The following is a 14,129-nucleotide window of genomic DNA, read 5'->3' on the forward strand; positions in this document are numbered from 1 at the left end:
ATTTTTTGTTGTGTAGCATACCTTGGTTATAATTTGAACTATTGATGAAGTCTGAAATCATTTTAATTTGATCTAAAAACAAAATTACATTTTAGTAAACATTTCATCAGTATTATTTATTATCGCAAATTATTATATTATAGATTTACACTAGAGTGGTTATCAGCTCTGCTTCTGTAATTGATGGGAAAAAAGTCCTGCTTACTTTTCACTTTTTTTTTTTTTTTCTTTAATCTATTATTTAACTGAAAAACATTAGGCACAAAAATACACCCACAAGTTGTTTTCCCATGGTTGGAGAGCTGCAATCATGTAGGCTTTCTGTCATCTTAAAGTAGAAGTCCACCCTAACACTAAAATCCCTGCATGTACAGACATCCATGATCTAACACTAACCTATCTAGCCCTGTAAAGAAGAAATCAGTATGCTTACCTTTTTTGAAGCTGATCCGGCTCAATCCCAAGCTGAGCTGTCAGCTACGGCTTCGCTGTGGAGGTGGGTGCAGAGGACACAGCAAACAATGGAAGCCCCATAGTAGATTTATGGGTAATGTCATTCCCATTCATTTCACAGCCGTTGTCGGCTCTGTCCTCTGCAGAGCTTCTGCCACTGAAGACCGGATAGGATCAGTTTCAAAAAAGGTATGTATACTTATTTCTTCTTTACATGGTTATATAGGTTAGTGTTAGATCGTGGATGTCTATAGATTCAGGGATTTTAGTTATAGGGTGGACTTTACACCTTAACCTATACTACTGAATCAAATAGTATAAACAAGATTTGCCTGTTATACCAGTTGCTGCCATGTTCAAAAAATGTATTTGCTGAAAATATCATAGCTGTATATATAACAAGGATAATTTCAAAGACATCTTGGGAAAATATCCCATAAGGACCTATAGCAATATTTCAAAATAGATAAAAAAAAAAAAAAAAAATTAAACACAGATTTGTGCGGGGTATTAGAAAAGTTCAAGGGCCAAGGGTGTAAAAGGGCCAGTACCCTTAAAATAGGTTAAAGGCTAAATTCACCTTTCTGAACATGTTTCCTGTTACACCTGTAGTTAGGGTGTAGCATGTAACATTTTCAGCATGCCCCTGCTCTTCTCCTGATCCTCCTCTCTTTTTGACAGTGGGCAGGTGATCCTCTCATCTCACCCGCTATCACAATTCGAAAACAGCGCAGACATGCAGGGATCCACCCACATGACCGCATCATTCATTCACTGTATCCTGTGAATGAGTAAACTACAAGTACTGCCAACCATTGCAGCTGAGGGCTTGTAGTTCTTAATGAACTGCAAGGTTGCTGGTGAGCACTCTCATAGTTCATTGATCTTCCTGCTCTCAAGTAAATGCCTGTCCGAATAGGAGGTATGGGCAGACAGGTATCCTCAGAGTCTGCCGGAGGCTGGCATTGCACCCACGATCTGTGTGTTCTGGCGTTGCAAGGATGGTGTTTGCTCAAAGCGGGCCTTAAGAGGAAAGAAAGTCCTCCTCTTTCTCCCCCTCCTCTGTCTCCACCACCCTGTCCATAATGTCATGCAAAATATGCTCCAGCAGGAACACAACAGAAATTGTGTCACTGATGCATGCATTGTCACGACTCACCATCCTTGTTGCCTCCTCAAATGGTAACAGTACAATGCATGCATCCTTTATCAGCAGCCATTGGTGTGGGAAAAAAAAAAAGCAGAGGTGCCCTGAGCCTGTCGTTGTGCCATACTCACACATATACTCGTTGACGGCCTTCTGCTGCATGTCCAGCTGCTGCAGCATTGCAAAAGTTGAGTCCCACTGGTGGGCATGTCACAAATCAGGCAGTTTATGGGCAGGTGTAATTCCTGCTGAATTTAAGCCAAGTGAGCACTGGCTGCGTGTGACAGTCTGAAATTGTTGTGGAAATTTTGATTTTAGTTTAAATAGTCATAATGTCTCCCAGTGTCGAGTTTTACCGATAATCGTTATTTACAGTGATTATCGCTTTAACTGTCATTGCAGGAAAGACTTGATGGTGAAAATCTTCCATTGGATGAGATGGCACAATACTTGTAGCAAAGAGAGTCCATCGCACAGATCTATGTCTGCAGTTCAGGGCCCTGTGCTGCTGAGATATGTCTGTGATACGGAAATTCTTATTTTACCAAGATTAATAGATGGCTCCTTATAGTCGCATTCGATCGGTGTGACTGGGGGGGGGGGGGGCTGCTGCTATTATCTTATGCAGATAAAGCCTCATCAACTGGAACAAATAGAATTGTCACTATCAAAAATGGTTTATATATGAATCATTTTTGATGAAGACCCACCAACAAGTAATGAACTCATGTTTATGGATTGACATGAATGAACGATGAAAAGCCATGTGCTTCTTCTGGCAGTTTAGTCTTTTGTTCACTCTTGTCCATCTATGGGCATGTACTCCACAGCTTCTATTGTGTTTTTTGAATGTATACATGTTTGTGATTGGTGGCTTTGAAGCCACTCCCTGTAACTCCCTTTCTGTAAATAAAACAAGCCTGCCCTGGGAGACAGAACACAGAGGACACAGAAGAAGGCACATACACACACACACACACACACACACATACACACTCACACACACTCACACACACAGACATACACACACACACACTCACACACAGACATACACACACACACACTCACAAGCTCACACAGCAGCTAAGAGACACATAACCTCTCACACACAAACACTTGCTCTTACACACATACATATCCAATAGAGAGAGACCTGGCAGATGGCATCGAAATGACCCAGCGCGTCTGTTCCTTTCTTTATCGCCGAATGCTTGGTAAATCCTTATGTAAAAGAGCGGTGCACTTGTACTTTTCAGTACAAGCCCTTTTAATTTCCACGACAGTAATGGCGAGCTTGGTAGGCCTAACAGTTCCTAGCGTTCTCAGCAGACAAACAGGAGGGAAGTGAGTCCAGTTTTGTTACAACAAAGGCGCTGTGTGGTAAGACATTTCATTTCAGTTTTTGAAAATTTGTTGTTCTAAACCAAGGCTTACTTTCTTTGTCTGCTGTGGAAGCTAGAAACAAAGCTTAGCAAAAGAACCTTTTCATTTGCAGCGTTCGCTCTTTTGTATAACGATGGGGTTATTTCTATTAATATTTGTGGCTGGGGATCAGGTCTGTTAATTGGGGGAGGAACCTGTGTACAAGGTTACCAGTTAATACATCCTGGGGTTGTGATATATGTGTTAAATATTGCCTTGTAACATTCTCTGTTGTAATATCAGCTTTGTTCGATGAGATAACAATATATTATCGATCGATGTTGGTTTGGGCGGCAGATTGGTTGGTGTGTGTGCTGGATTGGTTTTTGGCGGGAACTCGTTTATTAGTGAAACTGTTTTTTGCTTTGGACTCTGAGGTTTGAATTGAGCATGGAGCAGACGGTTTTGGACTGAGTTTCTGTATTAAGTGGCAGATTGTGTTGTGCAGTCTAAAAATCAGCATTCCACCAGGATAGCTATTGTCTCTGAATACAGCGGATCCTGTAAAACCTGTTTTTCCTGTCTTTTGTATACATCTTTGTTGTTGTGTACAAAGTACCACATGGTTGCTCAATCTCTTTGTTTTGTGTGGACCATGTGCTCGGATGGCAGCCATTTTGTAACATGTGGTTATGATGTCATTTCCTTTGTGTGGCAGCCACTCTTTTTTGGACTCCTCATTACCATTTTGTTAAATGGAGTTGAGACCCATGTGGCTGAAATGCTATTTTGAGCTTTAAAACATTTTTCTCTTTTTTGGTAGTTTTAAAGGGCAACTTTGTGATGTTATTTTTGCACTGTATTTCAGTTTAAAAGTAATGTTTTTTTCATTTTGATTGAAATCTGGCATCTAGGCAGTTGTTTTTCTAGCTAGCTTTGTTTATCTTTTTGTTCATATTTAGCACAGATATATATATATATATATATATATATATATATATATATATATCTCTCCAACCCATCAGTTTTTGTTTTTTGTGTTTTTGTCTGTTTTTCAGGGGTAACAATTTTTTTGTTTTGTAAGTTTTTGGTTAAGCTGTTTTTGTGGTGTATTTTGTCTCATTTTTGTTGTAACTAAGTTTTTTCCAATGATAAGAGTACATTGTGGAGTGACTGATATTGGATTCAGTTTTCAGGGTTGTTTTGTACTGAGCGTTTGTTTCTCACAGAGGTAGTTTTTGGTACTGCAGGTTGGATTTTAGGTAGAGAGGTTATATCTTCCAGTGTGCAATCAGTAACCGGCATCTTAATTTAAATTTTTAATGCAACATCAAGGAATAGACTGAAGCCAAGGTTTGTATAGGGAGGACTTTCATTGTGCTTTCGGGGTTGTTTGGCTGCACGGGTTAGGTCGAAACGAACGTGTGTACTTTGAGCCGTCTACGTGAAACGGGTGTTTGCGACACGCTTGGTTGAGCCTTCAACGTGTGAGGAGTAGATACCGAAACCCGCCCCCACATTAGGCCGTGTAAGATAATCGGAAGTTGGGGAGCGAGTGGGGGTTGATGAGCTGTATAGCCGTACGAAGCCACCGGGTTGAGGTCTTCTAGCTGACCGGCGCAGGGCCGTGTAAAATAACCCGAGTCCGGAAGCAGGCCAACACTGTCAAAGTTGGCACCTAGCAGTGTTGCTCCTAAACCAGGTGCAAGGAAGCGATTTGAATCGGCATGGTTAATGGTTTATCCATGCAAGGGGGGGTAACACAGGTCCCCCAGGCTAGCCAAACAACTTTCGCGGTACATGAAGTCTGAGTTTAGGGCTCGGGCCATGAGACCCCTCAAGAAGGGGAATAACCAAGGGAAAGAGTTGGTACATCCCTTTTGGAAGGTGTTTTTGATGTCTGGAGATGGGAGGAGTTCATTATTAAATTCAGAACTAGGTTCCAGGCGACAGAGATGCTAAGTGTAGCGCAATTGTGGCTTCAGAGATCTATTATGGTCAATCAGCAAGGCGTTCAAGAGGAGGTTTCAATCCGGAAGAACCGCATTATGTACACTTGGCCTGATGAGATAGCCGAGTACAGCGATCTGGTCAGAGAAGTGGAGGAAGCTCTTCCTGGGCTAACTTTACAGAGACGAGCCAGATCCGCTGACACTGAACCTGTCACTGTCTCTGCACTTTAATCTCTGTTTTCTTCAGCTCACAGTGCAGACTTTGATACAGGTAACGCCCTCCCACCTCACAATGTCTCTATCTCTCAACAGCCTGTCATAACAGCTGAACCCTCTCCTTCTAAAACTGTGGCAAACTAGAAGTTCTTTTAACAGGTCTGCTATGGATGTGGAAAGTCAGGGTACATCAGGCATAATTGTCCGACCAACCCGGCTGGTCCGTGGGGTAAGTGGCAATTTTTTCCGGAGGATCCGGAAAATTCAAAGGTAGGTATGGTCAGAAACGACTATGACTTATCATAAGGCGTTGATAAACCGGTGTCAGCTCACATCCTAGAGGAATTAAAATAGCCCCTCCCTTGCCTCGCTGACACCGATGCAGCCAACACGGTTTTAAGATCTCAAAAACCTAGAGGCAAGGTTCCCCTTCCAGGGAAGACAACTCCCACTGTAGGTCTCACAGACCAGACAGTGTCAGTGACTGAACCTCTCTATTGCAGGCTAGGCCAGCTTTGCAAGGAGAAGCTTGTTTTTTTTTAGGTCATTGCATTTCTCTAGGTACCCAACATCTAACCACTCAGAGAATACAGACATTGAAGGACCCCCAAAGTCCTTGTAACCTTAAATGATGCACTATTTTTGAACCCTGCGTCTCTTCTTCCTGTTAAGGAGGAAGAGAAGGGGGGAGAAGGCCGTGCATAAATATGGTAATTTTCAAAACTTTATCTCGCTCTCTTTCTCTTTTTCTCTCTCTCTCTTTTCTCTCTCTCTCTCTCTCTCTCTCTCATCAATTTCCAACTTTAGTAGGGACAACATGATTGTCTTTCTTTGATGGAGTGGCAATCAGCGGCTGTCAGTCCAGTGAATGAGACCCCCATTCCAGTTGCTAACCTTTTTGTCGATGGTTCCAGGTACTACACCCCAGATGGTAAGACATAGAGATCAGAGGATCAATTTCTATACAGACTTGATATACGCTGACTGGCACATGATTGTGGTCCTGTCTGGAAGGCAAGAGGGTTCTTGACTAGTTTGGGGAGGTCGGTGAAACGTGCGTAGTTAATAGAGCTGTTCATTGCCTTTTGCTTGCCACACATGATAACCATTCTGAAGGTAAAGGCTCATACTACTGAGACGACTATGGAAGCCAATGGAAATGCCTTGGCAGATAGAGCTGCTAAGAAAGGTGCTCTGAGCCCGGTGACAGAGACCCTGATGCTAGCCATCCCCTCTGATGTGTTAAGAAGCTGCAGTCCCAAGCGGAAGTGCAGGAAAAGAGGAGATGGATGGTTTTGGGGGTTACACAGGGTCCAGATGACATCTGGGGTCTTGATGGTAAATGGTGTTTACCCAGATCCCTTTTTCCAATGATGGCCCACTCAGCTCATTACCCCGGGCACCAGCCAAAGATGGTTATGTGTGCATAGGTAGAGGAGCATTGGATTAGCCCTGGCTTTACTACCGAAGCTGAAAACGGTAACGGTACTGAGAAGGCACCCATCCAAACCGGAATATCCCTTTTAGCGCATTCAGATAGACTATATCACTTTGCCGGGGAACGAGCGTGTCTTGGTCTGTCCGGATATGTTTTCTGGGTGTCCAGAGGCTTGGCCCGTGCACAATGCCATTGCTACTGCCACCACGAGAAAGATCCTGTCTGAGATAGTTTGTCGCAAGGGGGCTGCCTGGAACGATCGAGTCAGATCGCGGATCACACTTCACTGGTCAGATCTTTTTAGAGGTATGTACGGCGCTTCAGGGATTAGCGGTAAGGTTGAACGGCTGAATTGAAAGAGCCACGGCTCGAATGTTTTCTCATTGCTCTTTACCCCAAAAGGAATGTCCTATGGGTTATCACCCTACAAAGTTATGTTTGGGAGTCAACCAGAGCCTGGATTGTGCTTTCCTCAGCAGCTGTAATTTTTACATTCTCAGCTGATGGGATGGGTGCAGTCCTGGCAAAGGGAGCTCCAAAAGGTCCATCATAGGGTTCGGGAGTCTCTCCCGGACCCTGACACGATAACCAGTGTACATTCTGTCCAACCAGGTGACTGAGTAAACGTCAAGGGACGGGATTGGAGTGGAGGAATTACCAGGTTCAGCTGACAACGCCGACTTCCTTGAGGTTCTGAATCCATGCCAACCACTGCAAAAAGCTGCTCAACTCCATCCAAGAATGATAATGAGGAGTATCGTTTTTATTTACATATTTAGCAAGTGTGATTTAGCAAGGGTAATGCATTTTCAGCTGGCCAAGACAGCAAACAGGTCTAATGGCTGGGTGTGCCCCAAACTCCCACCTAGCTATTACACCCCAGCAATAGCAGACATTCGTATCATCATGAAGACAACCAAGAGACACTTGTGCACAGAACTTAATGACACATTCCTAGAGGGTAACATCAGTTATAGTTTTAATGTTAGCTCTGGCTCCTGTTCTTTTCTGGTCAATACAATTTTGGTATCGGGACAATCACGTAGTCCACGGCTGGGCTTTAATTTTAGTTTTGGCACTGGAACTAGATTTGTAGGATCTATAACCTGTGGGACAGGTATAGCAGTCATCTCACCAATGAAACTCCGGGTGTTTTTAGTGTAGGAGAAAATGGTACTAGATTTTCTGTTAGCTTCCAAGGGGGGTTTCTGTAGGGGAAGACTGCTGTTCCGGTATAGCAAACACCAGTGATAAGGTCCAAGCCCATATGGATAAGGTAACTTCATTGCAAGGCAGAGCCAGAGCTATAGCTAATGAGGGTTGGAATCCTTTTAATGCTTTGGGAGGTTCTGGGGATTTTTTTGTTCTCCATTGGATCTTGGTTGAAGGAAATAGAAGTATATATACTTATGTCATTCTTGTTTCTGTTCCTTTTATATGCCGTGGTGAAATTATCCTGTTGTCTGGTCGAACGAGTCACCAAAGCCCGAGCAGATGACCTCGTCCTGATTGCTGAGACAAGACGCCCCGAAAACCTGCCCCTCCATCTGACGCCAAGGACTCCAGCCCAACCGCTTATCAACGCATCCCATCATCTCATGCCCTCCCTCTGAAGTCATCTCCCGAAGAACGGAACCCAAGTATCGTTTCCTTTAGATGGATTGTTTTTACCCGTTATCTTTTTCTTTTTATAAACTTTTTGAAATGGATTGTTTTATCGTGAGAAGAACTGTTCTGTTTTTTTGGAAGAAGAAGAAGAAGAAGAAGATTCATCAAGGGACACATGGGAGCATATGACAAAGAGGAGGAGCTGTTGTGGAAATTTTGATTTTAGTTTAAATAGTCATAATGTCTCCCAGTGTCGAGTTTTACCGATAATCGCTATTTACAGTGATTATCGCTTTAACTGTCATTGCAGGAAAGACTTGCTGGTGAAAATCTTCCATTGGATGAGATGGCACAATACTTGTAGCAAAGAGAGTCCATCGCACAGATCTATGTCTGCAGTTCAGGGCCCTGTGCTGCTGAGATATGTCTGTGATACGGAAATTCTTATTTTACCAAGATTACAAGATTAATAAATGGCTCCTTATAGTCGCATTCGATCGGTGTGACGGGGGGGGGGGGGCTGCTGCTATTATCTTATGCAGATAAAGCCTCATCAACTGGAACAAATAGAATGGTCACTATCAAAAATGGTTTATATATGAATCATTTTTGATGAAGACCCACCAACAAGTAATGGACTCATGTTTATGGATTGACATGAATGAACGATGAAAAGCCATGTGCTTCTTCTGGCAGTTTAGTCTTTTGTTCACTCTTGTCCATCTATGGGCATGTACTCCGCAGCTTCTATTGTGTTTTTTGAATGTATACATGTTTGTGATTGGTGGCTTTGAAGCCACTCCCTGTAACTCCCTTTCTGTAAATAAAACAAGCCTGCCCTGGGAGACAGAACACAGAGGACACAGAAGAAGGCACACACACACACACATACACACTCACACACACTCACACACACAGACATACACACACACTCACACACACAGACATACACACACACACACACACACACACTCACAAGCTCACACAGCAGCTAAGAGACACATAACCTCTCACACACAAACACTTGCTCTTACACACATACATATCCAATAGAGAGAGACCTGGTAGATGGCATCGAAATGACCCAGCGCGTCTGTTCCTTTCTTTATCGCCGAATGCTTGGTAAATCCTTATGTAAAAGAGTGGTGCACTTGTACTTTTCAGTACAAGCCCTTTTAATTTCCACGACAAAATGGCTACACACTCTTCTGATCTGCTTTAGCAGACCTTTCAACCCTGGGTGCCTATTTAAGAAACGCTGCACCACCAAATTGAGGATATGCGCCAAGCATGGCACATGTGTCACTTTTCCCTGTCAAAGGGCAGATATGAGGTTAGTGCCATTATCACACACCATCATTTCTGGCTCAAGTTGGCATGGTGTGAACCACTTCTGTGCCTGTCCCTGTCCCTTCAGAGCTGAAAGAATCTCTGCACTGGTGTAGCTCCTGTCGCCTAGACAGAACAGCTGAAGCACTGCATGGCATCTTTTAGCCTGACTCATTGAATAGCCCCTTGAACGCTTAGGGGGCACTGGTGGTTCATAGAGCAATTTAGCAGAGGAGGGCATAAAGGAGGAGGAGGAGGGAGTGAAGCTGACAAATCTTGCATCATCACCACCAGCTGTATAGCTGTATAGATGGGGGGGGGGAGATGGGGAAATGTGTACTTGGTGGATGCACTTTAATCACTAAAAAGTGGTGTTTGGTGCACTTGACTACTCACTACACAGACACACTCCACAAACACACTACAATATACTACAGTGAAAGTGCACTGACGCACTTCAATATACTGCAGTAAAAGTGCACTAACACATTTCAATATACTACATTAAAAGTGCACTAATGCACTTCAATATACTGCAGTAAAAGTGCACTAATGCACTTCAATATACTGCAGTAAAAGTGCACTGACACACTTCAAATATACTGCAGTAAAAGTTCCCTGAGGCATTAAACTGACACTATAGTAAAAACAAACGGTCACACTACACTCACGCTGCACTATATTCACACTACACTGATACTTTACACTCACAATAGAATCACAATAGCACTCTATAGCACACTAACTCGCTAGCAGCAATGAACAGAGCCCTGTTCTATCTATCTCCACTTCAATATCAGACTGCAAGTGGCTGCTCTGGGAAGGAACCTTTTATCGTGTGGGGTGGGACTATGAGCTATGAGCCATGATTGGAGAGAGTCATCATAACTGTGTCTAATCATGGCTCTAACATTGCTATGTACCCTGATTGGGCAAAGCCTTCAATGCTTCAGCCAACCAGGGCTTTCAATGTACTGTGCAGCCCACGGTGCATTGTGGGGCATTCGGCGGGCTGAACAAACAGTCGAATGCCCCGACAATTCAGATGTTCACCGAACACTCATGCTTGGACTGAACCGTTTGCCCAACAGTAGTATTTAGCATGTATGTATTATGATATGGAGATTGTTAGCTTTTGTGGTGGATGCATTTTATTTTAAATGAGTTCACGTCAGTCTGAACTTTATGGGGGGAGTGTTGAGCCCCCCCGAAATGCGTTGGCTGTTACAAAATATAAATAAAAATATTTTAAAAAGTCTGTACAAGCTGGTGTGGAGCTTCCATCCTTTCAAAATGTCAATACTATGTTTATGGGCCTGGTAGCCCACTTTTATTAAAAAGGGAAAAACAAAGCAAAAGTCCAACGCCAACAGGTTGTCCACACAGGGGTTTCAGTTTCATACAAAACAGTATTAACCAAAAATGCTGAGCCACCTGGCTCTTCAGTCAGCAGTACCACTGCTCTCTACAGTCTCCCTGACCATGGGCTCCTCAAACTCGCTCAGTTTCTGTTTGCAGTACCTCACCACACATGCCCCACTCCTGGCCTCCCTGGATAAGATTCTCCTAGCAGCCCAGGCTCTTCCACTTTTAAGACTCACAGATCCTCTTCCTGAACTCTCTAGTTGCCTCAGCTCTCTCAGTCCTTTGGGAGAGGGAATCTCTCCACCATAGTCTTGTCTCCCCAGTGGGTCACCTCACTTGGCTGGAGCACACCTCTGTCCTCATACACAGGCTGTGTGTTTGAAAGGCAGCAACTGCCTTAAGCTCTCACCGGACCATCATTATTAGGGCTGAGTGCACCTGGACACACACCCTGCTGGTTTTCTACAAAAAACAGCCACTGGGTTGGAGATTTCTTCCCATCCAAGACACTTTGAAATCTCCAAAGCCAAAGAAAGCTGTAGAAACAGTTTTCTCTGCTCACAATATATAATCTGGAGTCCCACGTGCTGCGCACGTGCAAATCCAGTGTCCTTTTTCCAACCATTTTCTAATCTCACACCACAGCAGGGTCTATGTATGTAAGTAGGGCCTGGTATGACATTTTAGAGACACCTCAGACTTTTTTTTTGTTGTGGAGATCCCCCATAAAATCCATATTAGACCCAAAGATTTTGGTATGGATTTTCTGGGGGATCTAACTTTTTCTTTTTGCATAGTACCAACTTAAAGTTGATAACAGACTCAAAGGGTCTAGTATGTATTTTTGGGGAGACTCCATGCAATTTTTTTCATTCTTGCTCTATGATGTGCTACATATAGTATCACGTTAGTTACCTATCAAAGTGAACATCTCTATCCAATGCATATGTGCTGCAGCAGGGTGGCTGGGTCTTAACATCTACAGTACATGCCGCACATACAGTATTTCACAAAAGTGAGTACACCCCTCACATTTTTGTAAATATTTTATTGTATCTTTTCATGTGACAACACTGAAGAAATGACACTTTGCTACAATATAAAATAGTGAGTGTACAACTTGCATAACAGTGTAAATTTGCTGTCCCCTCAAAATATCTCAACACACAGCCATTAATGTTTAAACCGCTGGCAACAAAAGTGAGTACACCCCTAAGTGAAATTGTCCAAATTGGGCCCAATTAACCAGTTTCTCTCCCCGGTGTCACGTGACTCGTTGGTGTTACAAGGTCTCAGGTGTGAATGGGGAGCTGGTGTGGTAAATTTGGTGTTATAGCTCTCACTCTCTCATACTGGTCACTAAAAGTTCAACATGGCACCTCATGGCAAAGAATTTTCTGAGCTCTGAGAAAAAAAAATGTTGCTCTACATAAAGATGGCTTAGCCTATAAGAAGATTGCCAAGACCCTGAAACTGAGCTGCAACACGGTGGCCAAGACCACTCAGCGGTTTACCAGGATAGGTTCTACTCAGAACAGGCCTCGCCATGGTCAACCAAAGAAGTTGAGTGCACATGGTCAGCATTATATCCAGAGGTTTTCTTTGGGAAATAGACGTATGAGTGCTGCCAGCATTGCTGCAGAGGTTGAAGGGGTTAGCCTGTCAGTGCTCAGACCATACGCCGCACACTGCTTCAAATTGGTCTGCATGGCTGTCGTCCCAGAAGGAAGCCTCTTCCAAAGATGATGAACAAGATAGCCCACAAACAGTTTGCTGAAGACAAGAAGCCTAAGGATATGGCTTACTGGAACCATGTCCTGTGGTCTGATGAAACCAAGATAAACGTTTTTGGTTCAAATGGTGTCAAGCGTGTGTGGCGGCAACCAGGTGAGGAGTATAAAGACAGGTGTGTCTTGCCTATAGTCAAGCATGGTGGTGGGAGTGTCATTGTCTGGGGCTGCATGAGTGTTGCCAGCACTGGGGAACTACAGTTCATTGAGGGAACCATGAATTCCAACATGTACTGTGACATACTGAAGCAGAGCATGATCCCCTCCCATTGGAGACGGCGCAGTATTCCAACATGATAAGGACCCCAAACACACCTTCAAGACGACCACCGCCTTGCTAAAGAAGCTAAGGGTAAAGGTGATGGAATGGCCAAGCATGTCTCCAGACCTAAACTCTAATGAGCATCTGTGGGGCATCCTCAAACGGAAGGTGGAGGAGCACAAGGTCTCTAACATCCACCGGCTCTGTGATGTTGTCATGGAGAAGTGGAAGACTCATCCACGGGCAATACCCCGCTCCAAAGCCCACAGAGCAGCTCTCAGAAGCGCTCCTCATCACATACCTATGCAGGAGAGAGAGGGGGGGGGGGATACATCACAGGACAGTTCAACAGAATTTATTGAACAGATTCATTTCCCCACTACTGGTCAACCTAATAGTGACACAATAATGAAAGAAATACTAGTGTCTGTGAGAGGCTCACTGAATAGAGATCTCATGGAATGTGTCTCCCACATGAAAGCTGACATTGCAGAAGTGGGAGAGAGGGTTAACCATATTGAAAATAAAATGAGTGAGTTTGCAACAGCCCATAACAAATTAGTGGATGCGCACAACAGATAAAGATGATGAATTTGAGCTCATGAAAAGCAAGATGGAGGACCTGGAAGACAGGTTCCGCTGGAACAATGTCAAGTTACAAGGGGTAGCATAATCTGTCTCTCCCTCTGTCCTCTGGCAATATGTGCAACACCTAATCGCCACCCTGCTCCCAGACACGCCTGACAGAGAGGTTGCTGTGGATCGAGCGCATAGATTGCTGAATCCTCGGCACCTTCCAGAAAGAGTTCCGCGGGACGTTATAGCTTGTTTAAATTTCTTCCATTTCAAGGATGACCTAATGAAATTCGCAAGGCAACACTCACCCCTGCCTGACCCATATGCAGGGATTTCAGAATATGGAGATCTTTCTTAATACACCATGGTGGCACGAAAGTAATTGGTACCCCTACAAAAATCTCTGCAGCAATCTGCTCCCTTACTCGTGGGGGTCCCTGACCAAACTACTCATCACAAAAAACTGCCGCACTTACGCCATCAGATCAGTGGAAAAAGGCGTACAACTGGCTAAAAAATGGGGCTTGCTTCTCCAAGATGAGGAAACAATAACACCTAAGTCACCCCCTGGATGCCTCTCCCCAGAGTGGCGACAGGTCGAAGCTACTTGAGTTGACCAAGAAATCCAACC

The sequence above is a fragment of the Pelophylax lessonae genome (assembly GCF_965119305.1).
Source record: "Pelophylax lessonae genome assembly, chromosome: 4".
NCBI lineage: Eukaryota > Metazoa > Chordata > Amphibia > Anura > Ranidae > Pelophylax > Pelophylax lessonae.